The sequence below is a fragment of the Marmota monax genome, unplaced genomic scaffold (assembly GCF_021218885.2).
Source record: "Marmota monax isolate L192 unplaced genomic scaffold, Marmota_monax_Labrador192_F-V1.1 WCK01_AAM20220418_F8-fsc00005, whole genome shotgun sequence".
Classification (NCBI taxonomy): Eukaryota; Metazoa; Chordata; class Mammalia; order Rodentia; family Sciuridae; genus Marmota; species Marmota monax.
The window spans coordinates 23,774,458-23,799,089 of NW_026692254.1; the positions used below are offsets into that span (position 1 = coordinate 23,774,458).

Sequence of the window (24,632 nt, forward strand, 5' to 3'; positions counted from 1 at the left end):
GCAGTCATGAGTGACGGGGCAACTATCACTTTACTGTTAACTATGCTCACGTCAGTATGACCTTGTGGTGACAGTTTTTCAAGTTCAGGTTCTTCGACAGTATTTCAATTGCTGTAGCTAATTTTTTTCACACAACCTGCTGAAAAGCTCTACACAAATACTCTCCACAGAACCACCTGTGAACAGCGTATGTGAACACCTTCTCCAGCTATAGGTAGAAAGTAGAGAACTCCTGGGTTAAACGCTGGCTGGAAAGATCTCTCCCATCCATCCCATCTATATGTGCTCCCTACTCATTCATCCAAAAGAGTCCTTTACAAATTTTTTTAAAAGGTCAACTTGATGTCTTTCTAGGGTTTCATTTTATTTTCTGTCTACATACGCCATACCCAAATATAAACTGAAAAAGCTTGCATGACTGGTACACGTTCAGATTACATGTGACAAGGAAGGCCAGGGTCACTTAGGTATTCTGTGTCACAGGCACCATCCCCACCCACTATGCCACTCTGCCTCAAGTTGATTAGCAGTTTCCTTGGAAACACATCTGCTTACAGACTGAATTTTAAGGAGGAGAAAGCTTATCATAGATTTTGAACAAGAGGTGAGGTCTCTTCTCACAACTTGTGAATTTATTTACCAGTACCTGGGGGTCTTCCACTTGAACTATATTAACAATGCTACCATATAATGTGGTGACTGAGGTATCAGGATGCTCTGTGGGGATTTATCCTGCCAACAATGACTGTGGCTTTCCAGCCAATCAGGTTCCCAAACTGTGATTTCTACTTTCTTCCATGGCTCAGTTAGCCCAGTGTTTCCCTAATGTCTGACTTCTTCATTTTCTAATTAGACTGAAAAACAAGTGGCAATTGTGCTTTCCTCTCAGTTTTGCTTAGTTTCAAAGAGTATTATTGGTTTTAAGGAAAGAGGCTCATTTTGTGGAGTTTCCAAATCCCTGGCTCGTTGAGTGTGACTATCTGGATTACATTAACAAAACAATATATGCCTAGAAATATCTAATGAACAAACAGAACATGTTACAAAAGTCATGTGTAAATTACATGTGGGGAACTTGGAATATATTTCCCCATAGGAAAATTGTACTGTGCCTTTTAAAGGCATGACTAAGTGAAGAACTAAATGGATAATGAAGTTCCCAGGCCAGCACACAAAAGCCTGTTCAGTTCATTTTTAACCCATAGTACACCTAAGTGTAATGGTAACATTACTATATAGATGTATTTGGTTCTGAGCACTAAATGTTGTTTTTATGGGAAGACACATTTTCCCAAATGCAAATACCTCTGGTGCCTTAACATCATAAAGAAGAGCAAGAGACTTAACACATAGCCTTTAATGCATCAAGTATTATACCAGGTAATTTTTTTCACAATAGCTTATTCCATTTTCAGGACAGCCTTTCAAGAAAAGCATTAAAGACTGAGTCACAAAATAGTTCACAATATTTAGTGCATATTAATATTGTGTTCAAAGGCATAAAGGTAATAAATGGCAGAGCCAGAATTTAACCCAGGTTTATCTGAGACTATTTCTAGTGAGCTTAATTACCTTCCTCAATTTATATTCTAAATATTCTGAACCGAGAACAACTTGAACTCCTCCCAGGGTGCAATAAGAGGTGAAATAGTTGGGTTGGAACTCTAGAGCAGCGGATCTCAAACCTGACCAGGCATCAGAATTACCTGGAGTGTTGTTAATCAAGATGCCTGGGCCCCATCCCTCGTGCTTTTAATTCCATAGATCTCCGTGGTACCTGAGAAATTGCATCTCTGACAGACTCCCAGGTGATACAGATACTGCTAGTCCAAGAACCAAGCTCTGGGAATTCAACAGGGCTTTCTTTCCTAATGAGTGACCATAAAAAGCCAACCCTTAAAGCTATGACTTTTATAGCAAGTAACAAGGGATGAAATTCACTTAACTCTTGAAGATCTGTAATTAGGATTGGTTCCTGGAGGGAGATAGCAGGTGAGTTCAGCTCTGTGGAGAGACAACAAAGAAACAAATGTTCTCAGGAAGGTTACCCTCCAAGGCATAGATTTCATTTTCTCCAAAGGGGGGCGGGATGAATAAACAATACAGAAAATCAGCAGGGAATGTTTGGCTTTGAAGATAGAAGCAATAATTGGCCAGGTTGTGAACAGCATGATGATCACAAAACAATTGAGTTTCCCCCATTTTCCCCCAGTTCCTTCAGAGAAGCTCAATTCACCAAATTCTTAAAGTATGCTCAAATAAGAACAGGGTGGAGTGTGGTTCCTGACCTCAAACAAGTCAAAGTGATGCCTCATTGATCAGTTTCTCGAGGAAGGAAGCATGCGACAAGGTGAAATTCCCAAATAAGTAAAATGAATTCCCTAAAGTACACAAATTTTATTAGTTTAAAGTTTATTTTGTATTCTTAAAAATCCTTCTAAAATCTATACCATCTTATGATTTTAAACAGAGAAAAGTTTAACTCTGTCGTGATGATTCTAAGTCAACATTACAGGTATCAGCTTTTAATGTTCAGTAATGATCACAGGACATTGAAGGGCTATGTTGTTGTTTATCCTTTCATTAAAAGGACCCAGCCTGTAATACCAGTGACTCAAGAGGTTGAAGCAGGAGGATCACAAGTTCAAGGCCAGCCTCAGCAACTTAGGGAGGCCCTCTCTCAAAATAAAAATAAAAATAAAAAATTAAAACGGCTGGGGGTATAACTTAGTAGTTAAGTGCCCCTGGGTTCAATCCCCAGTACAAAAGGGGGCAGGCAAATGCAGACAATATTTGGGTTGGGCTATGGGTGGTGAAACATGCCTATAGTTTCAGCTACTTGGAGGCTGAGGCGAGATTGCAAGTTCAAGACCATCTTGGGCAATTTAGTGAGACTCTGTCTCAAAATAAAAAATAAAAAGGCTAGTGATGTAGCTCAGTGGTAAAGTGTTCCTGGATTCAATCCCCAGTACCAAAAAAAAAAAGACACACACACACACAGAGACATATTTGGGTCGTTTCCATCCTGTCTCAATTGTCACCTTATCCCTGCCTTTATTGGTCCCACTTCAAATAGCTCATTTCACTTATTTGCTATAGATTAGGAAATGCATATTTTGGTAAAACCAAGCTTAACAGAAAATAACTCTGAGTGAAGGTCTGCATATCTTGTCTAGAGCTCAAGTGAGGTTTAAGGTCTGGACTTTTTAATTTCTTTTCTGACAAGCTCCCAAGGGCCTTTGGTACAAGACCACACTGTTTTTTGTTTTGTTTTTTCCTTTGGAAGGTGCTGGGGATTGAACCCAGGGTCTTATGAGTTCAAGGAAAACACTCTACCAACTGAGCTATATCCCCAGCCCTCAGGGGCACACTTTGAGAACTCATTAGGGCTTCTCTAATGAAGGCTTTCAAGTGTATCTACACTTTGAGGGGATGTTTGGTTCAGGCTTCCCAGCTCTTTCTTTTCTCCTTTGAATATACTGTCATCCTCTGAAACTATCCGTCGAATCAGTATAGGGTCTTATTCCCTGCCCAAAATTTTAGGTCACTTATTTACTGGATGAATAAATAAAGGTTATATAAACACACATAAGAAATTGATACTCCCGGGGCTGGGGATGTGGCTCAAGCGGTAGCGCGCTTGCCTGGCATGCGTGCGGCCCGGGTTCGATCCTCAGCACCACATACAAACAGAGATGTTGTGTCCGCCAAGAACTAAAAAAAAATAAATATTAAGAAAAAAGAAATTGATACTCCCTATAAACCAGGTACTGCTTAGATGTTTTCATTTGTTTATCTCCTTTATATTTCACATCCACATTTTGAGCTAGGAATGAAGAGCTATAAGAGGTGAGTAAAGAAACCCACTCCTTCAAGGTCATATTTAGTAAGTGGCATAGCTGGGATTCAAGTAAAGCCAACATGCTTTCCATGTGACCCTGGTTACTGCCCCCAATGAGAGCAAATTGAATATTGGGGTGAAAGGAGAAATGGCAATTCGCAGTTTAAAAAAAGAAAAACTCCTAACAAACATAATGGTACCTCAAACAACCCGCCCCCACCCCCACCCCCACCCCCACACACAATTCCATGGCAGACAGTGTTCTTTGCTGCTGCACATGGACATCCTCAGAATTATTTTCAACCCAGTGTCTCAAATAGCCAGCACTGATCAATTAGAATAGGCATAGAGTACAAAACCATATGCCTTACCTTCACTTATTTGGTAAGTTTTGTTGGTATTCCACTTAGAAAAATTCCACTAAGAAAATAGAAGATGAAATTTGAAAAGGCATAGATAGATAAGGTTAGGGAAGGTAGACATTCAGTAGAACTGACAAATTTATGTTATCCTTCATCACTGATTCTCAACTGGGGTAATTGTACCGTTCACACTGACATCTGGAGATATTTTTGATTGTCACAACTCAGGGGAACTATCAGCATCTAGAAGCTGAGTCCAGGGACACTGCTAAACGTGTTATCATGCACAGGACACTCAGTCTTTCTCATAGCAAACAATATGCAACCCCTAATGTCAACAGGGCCACAGTTGAAAAACCCTGTCCTAGTTCACAGGCACAGGGAACAGATGATAGCTCTTGCAGATGTGTGCTGCCTCTTCATCACATTGGTAAAATAAAACTTCAGGAACAGCCATCATTGGCTAAGGATCTGCTTCTGGCTGCCCACACACAGACTGGTTTCAGCCACAGCTAGCTAAAGTACGGCTTTGTTTCTTATAGCCCAAGAAGATCAAAAGAAGCATAAGATGCTACCCACAGATACTGTACCAACATGGCTTTTGGCATTGATCTTACAGTTTCTCTCCAATCCAGAAGGACAGAGGTAAAGGATATTTACAAGAGAAGGGAAAGTGAAGGGGTGAAGTTCCACAAAAGCAGACAGAATCTGCAAGGAAACTCCTCCCACCACACCCGCTGCAGCCAGACTGGTTCTCAGTGAAGCTGGCAAGTGTTCTCACAGTCCTTTTGTTCCTATATTAAATGACCTCACTGCTCTAAGTGCGGTGTCCAGAGCAGCAGAATTGGCACCACCTGGCATCTCCTTAGAACTGTAGAACCTCAGCCCTCCCCAGACCTCCTGACTCAAAAATCTGCATTTTAACAAGACCCCCAAGTGATTTGTATGCACATTAACGTTTGAGAAGCACTGCTCTAGGGTTTCCAAAAGGCAAAATAAAACTGCAAAGCGAACAGCTGCAAAACAGATGCAAAGCTAATCACGTGGCGTAACATATGACTTCTCCAGGGGATTTATGACCCTCTGTGGACGGTAGATTGTAATATAGAAAACAGAAATTTGAAGGAATATATGGAGAAAAAAAAAAGTAAATGCCATGTTATGGCCTTTTAATTGCCCTAAAGAGATCCACCTTGGGATAGAAAAAAATGTAGAGGTTGGCACCTGAAACACTGTAACGTGCTTTTTTTCCAATTGGGGACAGAGAATTCATTCTGATCTTCCATGAAATTAGAGAGATTGATTTGATCAGTATTTCCAACACAGCTTTTTACAATACCAAAATTTTATAATGAGGGGAAAAAAGTCAATGTGATGCGATTTTAAATAACCTAGAAAATACATGAAGGGCAATGGGTCAGGTAGGACATCAAGTGCACTCTCAACTTGGGCAAGTTGACTTGGTTTCATTCAATCAACAAATATTAGGTCTCAGGGTTGTGCAAAAAGAAGGTTCAAGGTATGCAGCAACTGACGATGCAAACTACTGCATTAGTTAAGTGCCTCAGGACCCCTGAAAATTGAGTCGGAAAGATAAACAGAGCTGCAGACAGAGAAGTCCTGGAAGTACTTGTAGGATTAAGAAGCTGGGCTCCCTGGGAAACCTGACCCAGTCCTGAATTTTGCCCTGAATTTGCACAGTGTACAGGGCCAACCTGACTCCTGCACCTGTCTGAAGGACCGGGCATGACTGTACCTGGTGAAGGCTTTCAGGACACAATGTCACTCATTCAGGCTTCCGGCTCACTGCTCTGGCACAGGGGCCTAGTGGATGAACAAGTTCCCGGTGAAGACTGCCCAGAGCATTCTAGGAACGGCCACTAGGGGCCGCCCTAGGTCCCTCCACCGAGGAAACGGAGGGGCCCGAGCAAGTTTGCAGCTGGCTTTGTTCAGCCGGGGACACTCTGTTCTCTCCTAACATCCACACGCTCTGCCCCGGGCTCTGCACAAGCCGGCAGTTGATCAAACACCAGCCTAAAGTCAGAGCGCCCCACGGCCCCTAAATTACCAAGGGAGGGGTGGGTGTGCTGGCTGGCCCCGCCAGTCTCTCCTTTGGATCTCCTCCCAGGCCTCCCACCAGGCAGAAGGTTTTGGTTCCCTGGCAATAGACGTCTGTCCCCTCACTTCACTAGATTTCAGAAGCCCTGAGACCTCGTTTGCAGAGAGAGAGAGAGAGAACCTGAACACCGCCCAGACCTTTCGCAGAGAGGCCTCAGCAGCCAGGGCTGTACCCAGGAGGCTGGGCGGGGGTTGACACTGCTAGAACCGATTTGAGAGAAAACAGCCAGAGGCAAGGCGATGCCGACCAAAGTTTCCAGAGGCTGCCCCGCCCACCAGAGACCATTGAATTGTTGAGGTCAATGAACATTTTCAGCTGTGGAGTGAGGACTCAGACAGAATCATGACAAAGCAAGCAGAGGAGAAAGTTGCTCCTGGAATGTTTCTTGACAAATTGGAGCCAATTCTGCCCCAGGAGGGGAACCCTGGCACTATCATGGGGAAGGGAGATAACCCTATGCCAGATAGCACCCAGGCATGCGCGTGGGTGAGCACTCACACACATATTTCCCTCATCTTCCCACATACCCAGGTAACCACCAACATTGCTTCTTTGTTGTAAACCTTTATCATTTCTTTATGTGTATATTAGTTAGTAGAGTGGAGTTCTAATTTTCCCTTCATCCTGAATATATTGTTCCATGCCTTGCTTTCTTCACTTAAAAAAAATATCTCAAGAGCTTTCCACACCTCCACATAAACTGCCTCATCATTCTTTCCCTTTCAAGTGTTCCATTATGGTGCTCCACTGAATGTATACCATAACTTTATTAGTCTTCTATTGCTAGACATTGAATCCTTTCCCACCTTTTTCTACTGTAAACAATAGTGCAATGAATAACTTTGTACCTACATCATTTCTGCACAAGCCAGAGCCAGAAGCCCACATCTAACTAACTCTAAATAGTTTATGTTCCCTCTCTTCCAAAGTTGACATAGGACAGATTAGATGCCAGCTCTGGTAGATAAATGCTCATATCTCTGTCCCCATCCCCACCTCCTATCTCACCACTGCCCTTTTCTAGTTATGAAGCCTATTCATATTTGAACAGCTACAGATTTTCTGAACAGAGAGTTCTTGCCATTTTATCTCTTTCTGCGGTTGCTTCACTTCATTCTTTAAATACCAAGGGTGACTGTTACTGGGCTGTACTGGAGACAAAACTCTACAGATGTTGTTCTGCATAAATATGGAAATTCTGCTACCATTTGGATCCCACTGTTTCATCCATGTGCCAGGGAAGTTCAAATCCTACAACAGGCACAGATCCCAGTTTAGAACTGAAAGGAAGGCTAGCAAGAGGCAGCCCACTGCTGCGGAAGCCGCAGTCTACCTCCAGGTCTAGCTGTTGACCTAAAAGTACAGGAAATGAAGAGAGGCAAGGTTAGGCCATGTTAGAAGGAAGTCTTCCTTCTGGCAAAGATAAAACTATCACCTAAAGCTTTCATCCTTGTCATCTGTAGCCAGTGTGTCCTCTCTTTTAGCACTTGGATTCTTCAGTTCACCTTTCAAAATATTTTCCTTTTCATTCCTCATAACAGGAGTCACCAATTAGAGAGTACTTAAAAAGTCACACAAAAACAAATTTAAAAACAAGTGAAGGGGCTGGGGCTGGGGTTCAGTGGTAGAGCACTTGCCTAGCATAAGCGAGGCACTGGGTTCAATCCTCAGCACCACATAAAAATAAATAAATAAATAAATAAAGCTATTGAGTCCATCTACTACTAAAAAATGGGTTTTTTTTGTTTTTAAAGTGAAGGCAGGTTGTTTTTAATCATGCCATTTTGACTACAATCTGCATGGTTAACTGAGACATGGGTTCATTCTGTTTAAGAGGCATTTCAATTTGATTCTTCCTTGAATGCTTTCTGCATGCCAGTCACTAGGTTGATGAATGACATAAGGCCCAGGAACTCCTGTCTAAAAGGAGAGTCAGGCACACACCAGATATTTTTGGTGCAGCAACATAAATCAATTCAAAGCAACAGGAGAATGATATGGGTAGACAGGTGTGTCCAAGGGTCTCCTTGAGCTCAGACAAGGGGAACTTAGTCCAGAGTGGGCAGAGAGGAAGAGAGCCAGGCAATTCTAGAAAGGTTCCTTAGGAACATGATGCTGATATGAACCCTGAGAAGCAGGCAGAGAAGGCCAACAGCATGAGCAAAGGCCCAGATGGGGGAAATGATGTGGGGCACTACGACCAATATGTAACTCTAATTATATACCTGAAAAAATGGATCGCAAGCTATTAGACATGGAGCAAGTCTTAAGGGGGAAATTTAGATAGATTTGAATTAAGTCCCACAGTTCTTACCTATTAGCCATTCCTCTGATCTTACCTTAATTAAACTAGCCTTGGGTAATAAGCTCACCCAGATCCTCATCTTCAGCTTCAGAAACGTTTCAGCAGGCAGAGTTCCAGGCCAGCCTTCCTCAACTGCCTCCTCCTGTCTGTCTCTTATCTCTGACCCATGACCATATTCTGCTAATCAGAAGAAAGGCCTGAGCTTGCCTTTTTAAAACCACCACAGCACTCTGCACTTGCACAATTCCTCTATCTTTTCTTCCAGCTGTTGACTGTAAAAGGACAAGTTAGTAGCCTTCTGGAAAACCCTGTGACAGCTCCTTTCCCCTATGAATGGACACTCATTGGAAAGGACACAATGGAAGGGCTGCAAAGCCCAAATCACTTGTGAATTAGGCAACATGCCTGTTGCCATCTGAATAATAACCACCATTGTATCTCCAGATATTGTTGATCTGCAATATGTGGTTGAGAAATTAATGCACCAGATATTCTCTTTAAAAGGCAGTTTTAGCCAGGCATAACGGTACACACCTATAACCCCAGTCATTCGGGGAAGCTGAGGCAGGCAGATCGCAAGGTCCTCCAGCCTCCAGTCTTAGCAACTTAGTGAAACCCTGACTCAAAATTTTAAAAAATAGAGCTGGGCTGAGGAGGGAGGATAGTGAGTTTAAAGCCAACCTCAGAAAAAGCAAGGTGCTAAGCAACTCAGTGAGATCCTGTCTCTAAATAAAATACAAAATAGGGTTGGGGATGTGGCTCAGTGGTTGAGTGCACTGAGTTAAATCCCCAGTACCAAAAACAAATAAAAAGGGCTGGGGATGTAGCTCAGTGATAGAGCACCCCTGGGTTCAATAGATGGTTTTATAGATGGTCTTTCAATAATAATAATGCCAGTAACAATAGTTTGCATTTATTTAAAGCTTATGTTACAGATACTAGTCGAAATCCTTAAAAGTTTTATCTTTTAGTTCCCCAACTTCATTCTCAAAACCTAATCAAAATTTATGGTGCTTCATCCAAATTCAAGAGTCCTTGAATCTAAATCCCAGGTCTAAAACCTACAATTTTTATAACATCTTCACCCTCAGTTTTCTTACCTACAAAGTAAACATAATAATACTCCCTACCAGAAATAAGTGAAATAATAGAAATTAAAGCACCTGATGCACAATACAATCACAATGAATGAGTGACCTTCCCTACATGACTGATATTTTTATTAAAAATGATTCCATTTTCCAAGAATCTAAAACGGATGGCCTAATGAAATGTTTTAAGGAAGTCAGAAAGTTCTAAATAACAGAAGGAAATTCTATGCACTGTTTCCTCTTCTGGGATATGTGTGTGTGTGTGTGTATAAGTGTGTGTCTGTGTGTGTGTGTCTGTGTGCATGTATGGGTCAAGGGATCGAACCCAGAACCTTAAACATGCTGAGCACAAGCTCTACCATTGAGCTACATCTGCAGTCCCCGGTCTATATTTTTTAAATAATGCTATTAATATAAGGAAAGAAAAATATGAATACAAGTCTATGTGCCAGTTAAGGATATATTTCCTATTCTGGACTTTGCCCACTCAGGGCTCCCTGCCTCACTCCCACCCCCATGAAATCATCAGAAAAGGAAAGAGATGCCTGGGCTCTGAGCTGCTGTTCAATTTTAGCTCTAGGTGTTAGGGTCATGTGGAAGTGGCAGGTTTGTGAAGTGCTGACATGCTGACACTTAACCACATGGCTGGATCCTATTATAGCTCAGAGAAAGTATATAAAGAATTTGGTCCTAGGTGAGATTTCAAAAAAAAAAAAAAATGAAACAATGCCCAGCATGATGTCAGTGGTCAGGCTTGGGGATGGGAAGGCTGGAGCTTGACTCTCAGCTTCACACTCCTTCACCGTGTGACCTTGGACTTGGATAAATAATGTATTGTCACTGTATACTCCATCTCTTTGTTCACCTGTGAAGCGGGGGTAATCGCATCCTCCTCTCAGTGCTGGCCACTCTACAGATGTCCCCTGCCCTCCCTTCTGTGCTCAAAGGCTGACTCCATTTGAATTTGTGTGGATGCTCAGCCCAGCCCCACTGCCACCTTCACTACCTCGTCAATTGTTGAAAATGTGCCTCCCTATTTTGTTTTGTGTCTTTGAGGATCTGTGTTGGGTTATTTCAAGGCTCCGTAGCACTGCCTGTCCATGAAGCAGGAACAGTTTTCTTTCTGAGCTCCTGTTCAGTACTGGCAGCCTGGCAGCTCTCACATGGACCATTCTGAACACCACCCCTCATGCTCTCTGCATGCGACATTCTTTTGGTTTCCAACAACAGACTTTAATCTTTCTGGAAAATGCCTCCAGCTCCAATTGGGGCTATACCAGTCCCTTTAGTGCTCACACCTGGGACTCTCAGTCTGCATTTCCTACTCCTCTGCCTTTGCTTTCTCTTTCATTTACTGAGGGGTTTCTCTCTCCTTGCAATGCCTTTCTGGTTTTTCCTTCGCTATCTCTTAAGGACCAAGGTTTTAAACCCCCCATTACTCCCTCCTTTTTCTATTGCTCACCCAGCCTTCTCTCTCTCTCTCTCTCTCTCTCTCTCTCTCTCTCTCTCTCTCTCTCTCCCTTCCTTCCTTCCTTCCTTTCTTTTTTCCCTTCAACTTGGATGTATTGAGAATCCACCACAGGGTCTCACACTGCTCTACTGTTAAACCACATCCCCAGCACCACATCTGGCTATTTTTGTTCCCTCATCCTTCCCTCAAAATAACACATACAAAAAAAGTACCTAAAAACACCTCAGAATCATTTAACTGGAAGCATTAGGAAATACAGCACAGCACAGTGGTACGTACATGCCTATAGTCTCAGCAACACAGTAGGTGGAGGCAGGAGGATTGCAAGTTCAAGGCCCATCTCAGCAACTTAGCAAGACCCTGTCTCAACATAATAAAAGGGGCTGAAGTTGTAGCTCAGAGACACAGCACACCTGGATTCAATTGCTAGTATGAAAAAAAAAAGAGAAGGAACAAGAAGAAATATGTTTCTAATATTTTAATATTATTTTTAGTAAATATCTATTTAATACAGAGCAACTAGACTTGCAGCAGTATTTGTGTTTTATGTACAGGGATATGTAAACACAAAGCAATCTTGGAACTATTAGCATTAAAGACATCGATAAGAACACATCTAAAGCTTGAGAGCAACAAACCTATCATTACTATTTTAAGCCATTGTATACTGACAAATGGTCCATCTTACTGGACATGACCAACTTTCTGCTGTGCACATCAGGAATCATACCAAGTGAACCTTTTTCTTGGTGTTAATTCTTAACCACTTTCTTCAGCCCCTTCCTGATGTTTCATTTCATCCAGGTCCAAAGGTTAGAGGCCTGACTGTATCTAAGGGAATCAGAATCCCCAAGGAAATAGTATGAGAACAGAAATAAGCTGTTCTAATCTCAAGATTCAGAGGTCAGAACCAGAGAGCCTGGATGCAGTTTCTTTTTGTTTTGTTTGTTTGTTTGTTTGTTTGATTGATTTTTATTAGTTTCTCAAGACAATACAATGATCTTGACATATCATACATTTGATTCAAATAGGGTATGAATTCTCATTTTTCCACGTGTACAGATTGCAGATCACATTGGTTATACAGCCATGTGTATACATACAGCATTGCAGTTTCTTTTTGAATAACCACAAACTAACCCTTCTGCTCTCATAGTTCAGTAGGCGTCTCAGTTAGGATGTTTTTCACTTTCCTTTCCCATTCTCAAGGGCAAGAATGAAGGGGTCTAGTAATTATTTCAAAAAGTTTGGATGCACCCAGAACTTGCTTTATCCATAAGTGTGTTGATAGGCCAGCCGGTCTAAATGAACAAAGCCAGGGTGGACGCTATTTGGTTTCATACAAGTTACCTTGGACCGCCCACCAGATTAAACACTTAACCACAATCTTGGCACTTGCTAGAATCTTTGTTCTCTGATTAGGCACATTGGCTATAGTTCTTCCCCATTTTTTTCTGAATTCTGAGACCCACCATTTTCCTATCCCCTTGTTCTGTGGAGAGTGTTTACATTCAATTTTCCTCCTCAAAAGGACCCTGACACCAATCACAACACACACACACACACACACACACACACACACACACTTCTCTCCCTTTCAAATTCCTTGCACCCAACGTAGGTAGCAGTTTCATTCATCTCACACCTTAATATCACCTGACAATCTTCTATTGTTAAATGAAACCACTATTTATGTGTTCTTGTGCTCTTTACCTTGTCACAAGGTAGGATCATGGTTACCTTCACATTTCCCCCAGTGCCCACATGGAGCACTCTGCACGTGGCAAGTACATGATGGATATTTGTGGTTAGTCAACTATTCATCTGATGAATGACTCTCTGGCTCCACTAGGTTTGGCGTCTCATTTTTTAGAGGTCCTGGCACTTTCTAAAGAGCTAGCTAACACTTGGGGGAAAAAAAGAAAAGAAAAAAGAAAGCAGGTAATTAACTAGTGCTTTAGGATTCCCGTCATCTGAGGGTGGAGAGGGCTGGGTGGCAGAGCCTCTGCCATGGTAACTTCTGGCTTTAAAACATATGCACTGTGGATCTGGAGACTGAAAGAGGTAGAACTTCAGAAACCAGAGAAGAAACCAGAAAAGGAAATCAATAAATACTGAAACTACAAAATATTTACTCAGACAGGCCTCCCCTCTTATCCTAGAGGCCAGAAAGGAAGTAACTCCACCCTTTGGAAATAGAACTCCCAAGTGAGGAGACACCCATAACACCCAGACTCTACAAGGCCTAAATGTATACCATGTAGAAGGCCTTCCTCACTGGAGGGTATGCATAAAAGGTGAATGGGTGGAAGAGTGAACGAGGGAGACCTAAAGAAAGAGGTAAGCATTTTTCTCCAAACAGGTCATAAACTTTCAGTTTCCAGACAAATTTGATTTCCCTAGAAAATTATAATAATATTAGAAAATACAAACATTTGTTACATTCTAGATGCAAGACATAGGTATAAATGTTTTGTGTCTCAGCTCATTTAATCTGCCTGATTCTTTGATGCTGATCTTTTGTTATCTTCCTTTTGGGATACAGTTTGGATCTCAAATGTCTCCCAGAGGTCCCCCAGCCCATGCCACTATTGGGAGATGGGAGAACCTCAAAGAGGTAGGGCCTAGTGGGAGGAAGTTAGGTCAAGGGGGGTGTGCCTTTGAAGGGGATATTGGAACCCAAGTCTCTCCTTTCTCTCTTTGTGTCCTGGTCACCATGAGGTGAATAGGACTCTCCTGCCACAAGCTCCTGCTGTGATGTACTGTGCCACCACAAGCCCAAAGCAACAGAGTCAAGCAACCATGGACCAAAACCCTCTGAAACCATGAGCCAAAATAAGCCTGTCCTCTTTTTTAAGTTGAGTTATCTCAAGGTATTATAGGACTTAAAAGCTCACCCATTTTGTAAATAAGGAAATTTCAACCCAGAGAGAGTAAGCAACTTCTCCAAGATTCCATAGCTAATGAGTGGTGAACCTGGGAATGAGGAGAGAAAGATATCAGAACTCAAGTCAGAAAAACTTGGTTTATAATCTTGGCATCATCATCTATTAGCTGTGTGACCTTTTGCAAGTTGTTTAGACTCCCTGAATCACATTTGCCTCATTGGAAAAATCAGGTTAATTGTATCTACATCATAGGATTACTGTGAAAGTTAGATGAGTCTTGGAACTTGGAGTTTCCTGTAATTGAAGGACTAGTCATTTGGACCAATCCTCTTGCTGAAAATAACCAAGCATGCTGGATAATTTTTCTTTCAATCTTCATTAAACCATCAAAGAGCTGACACGGTGGTAAGAAATTGCAGGCCCAAATCTAAAAGAAAGCAAGAACTCAGAGAAGTAAGCAGAACATCAAAGCCATTTTTCCTAAGAAGAAATTTGTCAATCTGTATTACCCAACCTGTGAAACTGAGCTGTGGTCTTCATGGGTTCTGGAAGCAAAAAGGACAGAAGTTAACACCACAGGTACCATGGTTTCCACAACCATCTCCTCAAGTCCTTATGAACCAGAATTTAAATTAAACTAAATTAAATGAAAGGATGTGCCCTTCCTACACATCCACTGGAGACTACAGGGACCAAGTCTGGTGCTACTCAGAGCAAAGGGAAAAAAAAAAAAAAAAAAAAAAAAAACTATCTCTAAGAGGTTGTAACCATGAGCTGATATTTTTACAGATTTGAAACCTGAGTCTGCATCATGGGTGTGGTCCAAAAATTCAAGCTATGTATTTAAAATAGTACTACAGGAAGAGAGTGATGAGAAGATAGAGAAAGGGGTACAGAAAAAGAAGGTTAGAGAACAGCAGAGGCACACACAATTTGTGTGCCATGTTTCAGCCACACAGACATGCTCTCTTCATGCAGACACCCACACACAACTGCTTATCTTTGCACTGTTTCCTCCCTTGTGGATATTTCCACTGTCAACTATATGATCTCTAGAGTCAGATGGCCCAGGTTCAAATCCTGACTTGGCTACTTAATAGCAAAGGGACTTTGGATAAGTCATTTAATCTCTCTGCCATTTTTCTTATCTGATCAACCTCCTTATGGTTGACTGTGAGGATCAATTAAGTTAATGTACACAGAATGCTTAGTACAATGTCAGGAACATAGGAAGTAGTTATACAGTGATGGGTGATACTGATGATAACGATGATGATGGCGATGATGGTTTTCTGAAATGATCACATTCCCCTTGGTTATTTGTCTCATTTTATTATCTTTCACAATTCAGGGTAAATATTACCTCCTCCCTTAAGCCTTCTCCATCTCTTATGCACTACAAAACTTGACATATGCATCTCTCCTGGGTCCCTTATTACACTTTGTTGTAATAGCATATCCATACTTTTATCTCCCCCATGGAACTGAGTTACTGGATGGTTAGGACTAAACCTTATTTGTTGTTATGACCTCAGTTGCTAATACACAGCTTGACACACCATAGATGTTGAATAAAAGAGCATATTAATGGCTTTACTTGCCTTAATGGAACCATATTTTATAAGATTTTTTTTTAAGTTTCCTGCCCCTTATTCTGCTCTCTTGCTTTAAAGTCCAAAACATAAAACATTGTTTTCTCACTTGAATTGTTTCTTAGGAATGTAAACATCTTAAGATCAGCCTGTATCTTATCTACTTAATTTTGTTCCCCATAAGCCATAGGGTGTCAGGAAAATGACTAAACCACCATAAAAATGATATTGGCAAACAAATTGGACGGATGAGTCATGAGATCAGTGACCAAGAAATATTCACAGAATTCTTCCTGCTTATGTGGAAATATGAATTTGAACTGACTTCCTGGTTCTGCTGGACTCCTGGGAAGAACACTGAATTTGGAGTCAGAAAACTTGAATTCAGGTCCCCGATTCTCTCCTTCTTTGTTATGCGACTTAGGACAAAACTTAATCTTCCTAAACTTTACTTTCCTCATCTGTAGATTAGGTTTAATAGCACCTACCAGACAGTGCTGCTGCAAGGACAGTATGTAGCTGTAATGCATCGATAGCCAAGTGCCTTAAAATGGTGAGATAATTATAATTGCCTGTCTCACCATTATGTGGACAGCCTCTCTCAGTAGAGGCCCTTTATCAATTTTACATTCACCGCCAAACCAGGGGGGAAAAAAGCTGTCCTTGTGGAACTGGAGAGACTTCTTTGTTTTGAGAGTTTGTGGCAAGTGACTGAGCTTGGTTCCAGAGAAAACAGTCCTGGAGGGACCTGTTTAAGGAGCATGTAGGAGAGCTCATGCTTTCCCTGTGACTCCACTTGCTCTGACACATTCGTCCACAGTAAGGAGTGGAGAGAGGGCGTGGGCCACCCCAGCTGGGTGCCTGAGAACAGAGAGAAGCTTCTCTAGAATGACACAGACTTGAAAACCAGCTCTGAATCCAAGAGAATAACCAGGCTAGAGAGTAAAAACAATTCTTCCCAATCAGGAGACCCACGTCAAGCCTGGCGAGTGGGGGCATTAGAGGACATCACCTCTAAGTCATTATAAGACCAGACTCTAAATCCTGGCTTCAGAGACGCATTTGCTCATCCTCATTATTCATCTAGCTGAATCCTGCCCTTCTCCATGCAAAAAGCCAGAAAAATTTCATAACGGAATGAGGCAATTTTATTTTGGCACTGCCTTCATCTACGAAGACCATATTTTTTAGCTAGGCACCAAGTTACATATTCATGGCATTAAAAGATACCAGGACTTGGAAAAATTTAGAGAACATCTGTTTGAATCCATAGAAAATGAGACCCAGAGATGAAGTGACACACCCCCGGAAAGCAGCAAGTGGGACCAGAACCAGGTGTCTTCACTCCTTGTCTGGAACTCCACCCTCCTTTCCTCTCAGACCAGTAAACCTGGAGAATCCAGATGCTTCCAACTCTCAGCTGTGGTTTGAGGGTGGATCCAGGTCAGAGGTATAATCTGCTAAACAAACAACCTTAGTGCCGCAGCAGAGGCAATTCACACTGAAACCTCCTACCAAGACAGGCTGTGTGACAGTCATTATCTGTCTAAGGAAGGTTCAGGTTGTCATTACATGTATTAGAGTTGCATCAAGGATCAAAAACGTTCACCTAACCAGTTCTCTCCCTCGCCGAGTCTTCCCCAAGCAGGCTTCCTCTTAAATATAATTTTTTTCCAAACTGTCTCGCAGAATAAAAGAGTGGGATAAAAAGTTAAGACTTGAAGGTCAATGCTCTGTGTCCTAATTTAACTGCCATTTAATATCTGTGGGCCATTTAACATTTCATATGACATCCCGTTTAACCCCCTCTACAACTCTCTGAGCGACACAATAGCAATTTACAATGAGGAAACTGAGGCAGGAGGTCAAATAACTTTCTCCAGATCACACATGTAGTAAGTGGTAAAGCCATTAGGAAGTCTTTCTGTCAGCAGTGGGCATTTGGTCCATCATATTGAAAACTGGTTGAATGTGGTATACTTATTTATACATATAACTGTATATATCTGTTTATACACAACAGACACAAATATATGTCCATTTCTAAGCAATGCCCTGAAAAATTAACTGTATTTTATATACTCAAAAAAAAATGTTAAGCCAGGTGTGAGGCATGATGGTGCAATACTATAAATCCACCTACTGGGAAGGTTGAGACAGGAGGATCATAAGTTCAAGGCCAGCCTGGGCAACTTAGTGAGATCCTGTCTCAAAATAAAAACTCAGTGATAAAATACCCCTGGGTTCAATCCCCAGTATTATTGCCACTTAAAAAAATAGCATATACTCAGGCTCTGTTTCCCTGAGTCCTTCCTACATTCATATGCATAAGAAAGCTAAAAGTAGAAGATCTTTACTCCATCATGCCAGAATCATATCTGAATATAATCTAAGCTCCAGTCCATTCCAGGCTACATAAATCTGCCTTTGTGCCGGGAGCGGTGGCGTACTCCTATAATCCCAGCGACTCGGGAGGCTGAGGCAGGAGGATCACAGATTCAAAGCCAGCCTCCTCAACTTATGGAGGCATTTAGCAACTCAGCCAGACCCTGTCTCTAAATAAAATATTGAAAAAGGGCTGGGGATGTGGCTCAGTGGTTAAGCACCACCCCTGCCCGCTTCCCAGCCGTCAATCCTCAGTACCAAAAAATAAATAGATAAAATTTGTGCTCTAGAGAAAAATAGTGTCCTGATTTCACCAAACTTCAAACTAATGTAAGAAAATATTAAGTACCATTCAGTAAGTGATTACCATGTGCCACACACTATAGTACTAAGTCTTTTAAATTACCTCCCAGCAATTACAGAAGAGAACTACCATTATTAGCACCATCCTTACATTTAGTGAGATATGTTTCATACAGACAGTAAGACACAGAGCCATGCCCATGACCATCATGTCATTGTGTAACCCACTGTAGAGAAGGGCACAGAATTTTATATTTATAAGCTGAGATGGGCTTGGGAAAGTGAGGTGCTAGACCAGCATCCCTCAGCCTCCTCTGGCCTTGGTTGGGGAGGTGTCAGATGCAGTGATCTAAGGTCCAGAGGGAGATGGCACCATTACTTGTTTGATACCGACATGTGGCATCTGATGGAATCCCAGTTCTGATTTAATGCAATCCCCCACAGAGAAAAGTAGCTTTGCCACTATTTAAAAATTGCCAAGAAGTTCAGACTTAAATAACACAATGACTACAGGGATGGTCTCCACCTTGTGGTAGATGAAAGTCTCAACTCTTCTTTTTTTCCCCCATTAAGTCAATTTGAAAAGACCGGATTTGTTTGTGTTACAGTGCCAGGAATAGGTAATAACACCAGCTTGCGATTGACCTCATTCAGTTGCCCAAGAGTCTCTTGACTTGTTATCTCATTACCTCCACACAATGCCTTCCTGGTTTGCAGATAAGTCAGTGAGGTCACCATTCCACACAGGAGAGCTTTCATTCCACCTCTGGCCTTCTGCTGGAGCCTGTTCTCCCTGATCTTCTCATCCTTTAGATGCCTTCCTAGCTTTTCACACCTAGGTCTGGTCCATTTCTGGAGGTCTACCTTGAAGTTGGGTGAACAGGCTATTGTCTTAAATGTTAGTATTCTAAATGGCCTCTTTTGCATGTTTTATTTCCCCTAATTGGGTCAGCAGTTTCTCAAGGACAAGGAGTATATCTTTTACTTATTAGGTTTCCCACCCATAATGCACAACAGGTTGTCAGCACGCCTTTGTTGACCAACTTTTATTTCCTCTGTCCAGCCTCCAACATAGGGAAAAAAAAAATTAAACAACCAGAAAGAGGAGACTAAAGCAAAGGTCTGAACTTTCCTGCCTTCAGAAAAAAATAGATAATTCTCTCTGGGAATTTTCATGTAAGGTTCTTGATTGTCCATCACATTCCACCCACGCATTAATGACTTTTGAAAACAAAGAGAACAAAGACTCATTGAAGGCCTACCGTGGGCTGGGGTCCTTATATATAATATTATTTCAATTAAGCCTCACAACAACCATAAAGAGCAATAACTATTTTTCTCGTTTGGGGAATTGGGACTCTGGGTTATGAAGTCATTTTCCCCGAAGATGTCTATCTAACAAGTGATGGGACTAAGATTCAAAACGCAGTCTAATTCCAAACCTATGATTTCCACTCAATTACACATCCCCAGGCCCTGCCCCAGGGTTCACTTGCCCATCCCTTTCATTCCTTTTCTTTTTTTTTTTTTTTTTTGATGGGTTTATCTGTGAGTTGCACAACATGGACTTCAGGGAATCCTGGTAATGGCCTCATGGAAAAAGGGAGCAGGAAAGTATGGGTTGGGGGCAAATTTTTCTGAGCCCCTGCAGTATGCCAGACTATTACTAGTTTTCTTAATATACATGACCATTTATTGATTCTTCTTAATGTTCTCATTATGTAAATGAGAAGACTGAGGGTTGGGAAGACACCTGACTTATCCAGGGTCCACCAGCAACTAAGCAGTGGAGTGGAAACCGAGCCCTAGGACTGTCTAGCATCAAAGTACAAGACGAGTGCTGCCTAGGAAAATAGTGAGATTCTACTAAAGAAGTCAGCTCCGTTCTCAGAATTTAGGACTCTGTCCTTATATTGTTATCAAGCTTCATGGGCTATAGGTATTTCCTGAGTGGAAAAAGACTCTAGTCATGAACTTCTGTCATTGGGGATGAGGCACTTGTTATGATGTGATTCACGGAAGCCCACAGAGAAAGTGCTAGAGGTCACAGGCCAAAATCACAAATCCAGCCATCTCCCAGGGCTTGACAGCCTGTGAACATGCTGCTCACACATCCTGTGTGGTGACAGGAGACCCCAAGAACCACCAGTTCCACTGAATGAGGTTATTCCATCTGAAGACCTTCTCTTAAACAGAAACTATGCTGAACCATCATTTTGGTATGAAGCCCTCCAGATCAACATTGCCCACAATAGGATATAGTAAATTATTTTTAGGTAAGAGATATCAGGGATATTTTTGTTTCTCCACTTGGAAGTCAGTCATTTGCTTCTGGAAATGTCCCTATTTTCCTCACCACCCCAAACCCTGTGCTGTTGATAAGTTGACTTTTCCTCCAGCGTGGCCAATCACAGCCACGTGTTCCTGATCACTATAGTGTGTCCAGAGGAACCTGCAACCCAGTGAGAGGCAGTGGGACTTTCCCTTGGATTCTAGGCAGAGGGGTGTTCTCTCTTTCCTTCTTTTGAACATGGTGGGATGCTGGCCTGGGGTCACTCCCAGCTATTTTGCCTTCATGTGGAGATAGAGAATAAATCACCACAGAGTGGGAAAACAGAGATACGAAATGAAGTAGATTGTGTCCTGATGGTACTGTTTGACCTTGAATCTAGGCTGGTCAAAGCTTTTCAATTCCCTGAGCTGATATTTTTCCATATATATATATATATATTTTTTTTTTTTAACTAATTAATTATTTTTTTTAACTTTTTTTGCTGAAGTCAATTTAAGTCTGTTTTTATATCACTTGCAAGAAAAAAAAAGTCCTGGCACAATGGCTTTTCAAAAAAAAAAATCATCTTTTGAGTCTTTGGAGCCTCAGAGTTATTGACGTTCTGATAGAACTTATTTTTTCATATCTCCTTCTTGAGGAGGCTTTTATTGAACTCTGTATTATAAACTAACTCCCTCCAACCCAACAAACCCTGTCCCTCTCCTTTGCCCTATTTATTTATTTATTTTTGGTACTGGGGATTGAACCCAGAGCCACTCAACCACTAAGCTGTATCCCAACCCTTTTTAATATTTTTATTCACAGACAGGGTCTCACTATGTTGCTTAGAGCCTCGATAAGTTGCTGAAGCTGGTCTTGAAGCCATAATCCTCCTTCCTCAGCCTTCTGAGTCACTGAAATTAGCAGGCATACACCATGGTACCCAGCCTCCCTTGCCTTGTTTTTCACTTATCACTAGGTGATTTATTGTACTTATTTGTAACTTTTATGTTCATTATCTGTCTCATGTAAGTAAATCATCAGGACTACAATAATAACGATTATTTTTATTGATCTGTTTTATTCATTGCCCCCACCCCCATATCAGAACAAAGTTCTCTGTTTCCTTCAAAGAACCTGGCACATGGTAGGAACCCAATGTGTTCACTAAGTGAATGAACATTTAAATAAGCAATACAAGAAAGAATTCCAGACACATTGAATCTTCCCAGAGTCTTTGGATTCAGACAGGCATGGATTTAAATCTAGGCTCCCTCAACTACTGGTTACTTAATGCTGTGCAAATAATTTCATCTTATTGAGATTTGGTTTCTCACCTAAAAACAGGGTGTAATAATTTCTACTCTCAGGACTATTATGAGATTAGATGAGATTATGTCATCCAGCACTTGCTTGCCACATGTAAGCTCTTGTTACATACAAATAGGATGGCCTACTAAAATGAAAAATAAACAGTGAATCCCACCATTATGTATAATTATAATGTACTAATAAAATATATGGGAAAAATAAAAATAAAATGGAAATAAAACTCACCAGGCTCATGTCTTGCTCTCTCTCTCTTTTTTTTTTTCTGTACTGAGAATTTAATCCAGCGGCACTTTACCACTGAACTAAATCCCCAGCCCTTTTATTCTTATTTATTTTTTATTTTTATTTTGAAAAGGGGTCTGAATTGCTGAGAATAACCTTGAATTTGGCTATCCTCTTGGATTTCAGGTATATGCCACTGTGTCCAATGTCTTGTTTATCTTTTGTAAGTTCATCATGGCTGAGGAACAACTAAGAATACATACATTCAGCCAGATGAGATAGCACACACCTGTAATACCAGCCACTGGGGAGCTGAGGCAGGAGGATCTAAAGTTTGAGGTCAGCCTGGGCAACTTAGTGAGACCCTGTCTCAAAATAAATAAGAAGGGCTATAACTAAGTGGTACAGCACCCTGCATTCAACCCTTAGTAAAACACACACACACACACACACACACATTTTTTTTTTTTTTGGCCCATTGTTAGCATGCTCACTTGGTTTTACAATGGATGGATGATTCAAGACTTTTCTGGTCTGGAATTCTGGTGGGACACAGAGGATAAATCGCTGGCTTCTGGCAAAAGACAACATGACTTTTATTACCATGTGTTATGAACTGAACGTTGTTATAGACTAAATATTTTGTTCCCTGAAATTCATTTGGAGATAGGGCCTTAGTGTCCTTATAAGAAGAAACATCAGGGCTAGGGATGTAGCTCAGGGGTAAAGCCCTTCTCCAGCACGTGTGAGGCCCTGGGTTCAATTTCCTAACACTGCAAAACAAAAGCAAAAAAACCCAGAAAAACAATGGATCTCAAAAGACACCAAAGAGCTTGTTTCTCTTTCTCTCTCTCTCCCTCCCTCCCTCTCTCCCTCTCCCTCCCACCCACTCTACACACACACACACACACACACACACACACACTCATATCAGAACAAAGCAAGAAGGCAGCCATCTACAAGTCTTCAGGAGAAAAGAAATCCTCACCAGCACCTGACCATACTGGCATGGTACTCCAAACTTAGACTTCCAGCCTCCAGGACTGTGAGAAATTAACATCTGTTGTTCAGCCACCCCATATTTAGTATTTTGCAGCTCGAGCTGACTAAGACACATAGGTACTCTCCCTTCCTCACGGAACTCACAAAAAAATGAGAATCTGTATAATTAAATAGTAAAATGAGAAGAAAAAAACTCAGACCTGGGAAAGTGCACTTTAGCCTAGGAGGTTTAAGTGAATGGGAAGAACAAGTAGTTCATAAGGTGATAAAGACTTCTAGAACCAAGCTGTTAATTTAGCTGTGAAATGAGAGAAAGGGACATTATAAGGATCAGCAAAGGACAGATTTGCTCTGGCTTAATGTCTAGGGAGTTGAGAAACTTCTAGAGTTCAAGGGTAGCATCAATTATTTAACATTATATCAGGCGTGGCTACTTGACTCCTTCATTATATGATTGATGCCTTAACAAACATGCCCAAGTGAATAAGTTCAAATTAATACGTTGAGTCTTCAAAGCAATCATTGAGCTGCCACCCTTTGCTCATCACTTTAATGAAATGTCTCTGGTTTTCCCTTTCAAGCTGGTGGCAACTTGTTCGAATAGACTCAATATCTTTGCCCTATGGAGTGGATGTGAATAAAAGGGAAAAATTTCCCATTATGAAGCCCTTTCAGTATTGTGCTGAGTACTCTCTGACCCTTATCTCTACTCCCCACTGCAACTCATTCTATATAGATGAGCAAGCACAGCTCAGAGAGGTAAAGTAAAATAACTGGGACCCCAAAATCTTCAGTTCTTTTCATTCCATCAGTTGTTTCTCAAACTTTCATCACGTGTGTGCTGTGCCACCTTCACAGTCTTCATCTTATCCTCATAACCTTGATTATTGTTTAATATATTCCAGGAAATTAACTCACTGTATTTTTTTATTTGCAGTGTTAGAGATGGAACCCAGAACCTCCTGCATGATAGGCAAGTGCTCTATCACTGAGCTACACCCCTAGCTCTCACTTGAGTTTAACTTAAATAAGTTTAACTTTTCCTTAAGCAATATCCATGAAATTATAGGTTTGATGTGGCTATTAACTGTATGTATGGATTACATATAGTTAATGGACATATGCATATATAATTAATGAACATTAAAATAGCTATGTAACTATTACTTTTTAATTTTATTTATTTATTTGGTTTTGTTTGTTTGTTTTTGCAGTACTGGGATTGAACCCAGGGGTACTCTACCATTGAGTTTCATACCTATCCTTTCTTCTTTTTAATTTTTATTTTAATACAGAATCTCACTAAATTGCTGAAGCTGGCCTCCAACTTGCAATTGTCATGCCTAAGCCTCCCAAGTCGCTGGGATTATAGGGGTGCACCATTGTGCCCAGCTAACTACTATTTTTTAAAATTTAAAAATGAGTAACTACAGGCTGGGGCTATGGC

At 41.3% G+C, this 24,632-nt stretch overlaps 1 protein-coding gene across 2 annotated transcripts in view; it reads right to left on the minus strand.

Annotated features, from left to right (window-relative positions):
- The window catches only part of Sv2b (synaptic vesicle glycoprotein 2B), a 257,782-nt gene that overhangs the window by 229,475 nt on the left and 3,675 nt on the right, over positions 1-24,632 (minus strand). Inside the window, exon 2 of one of the 2 annotated variants that reach the window (XM_046436683.2) lies at positions 1,947-2,004. The exons of the other annotated variant lie outside the window; for it this stretch is intronic. The gene's annotated coding sequence lies outside the window, so the exon portion shown is untranslated. The remainder of the gene's footprint in view (positions 1-1,946; positions 2,005-24,632) is intronic. 2 annotated transcript variants of the gene reach the window in all.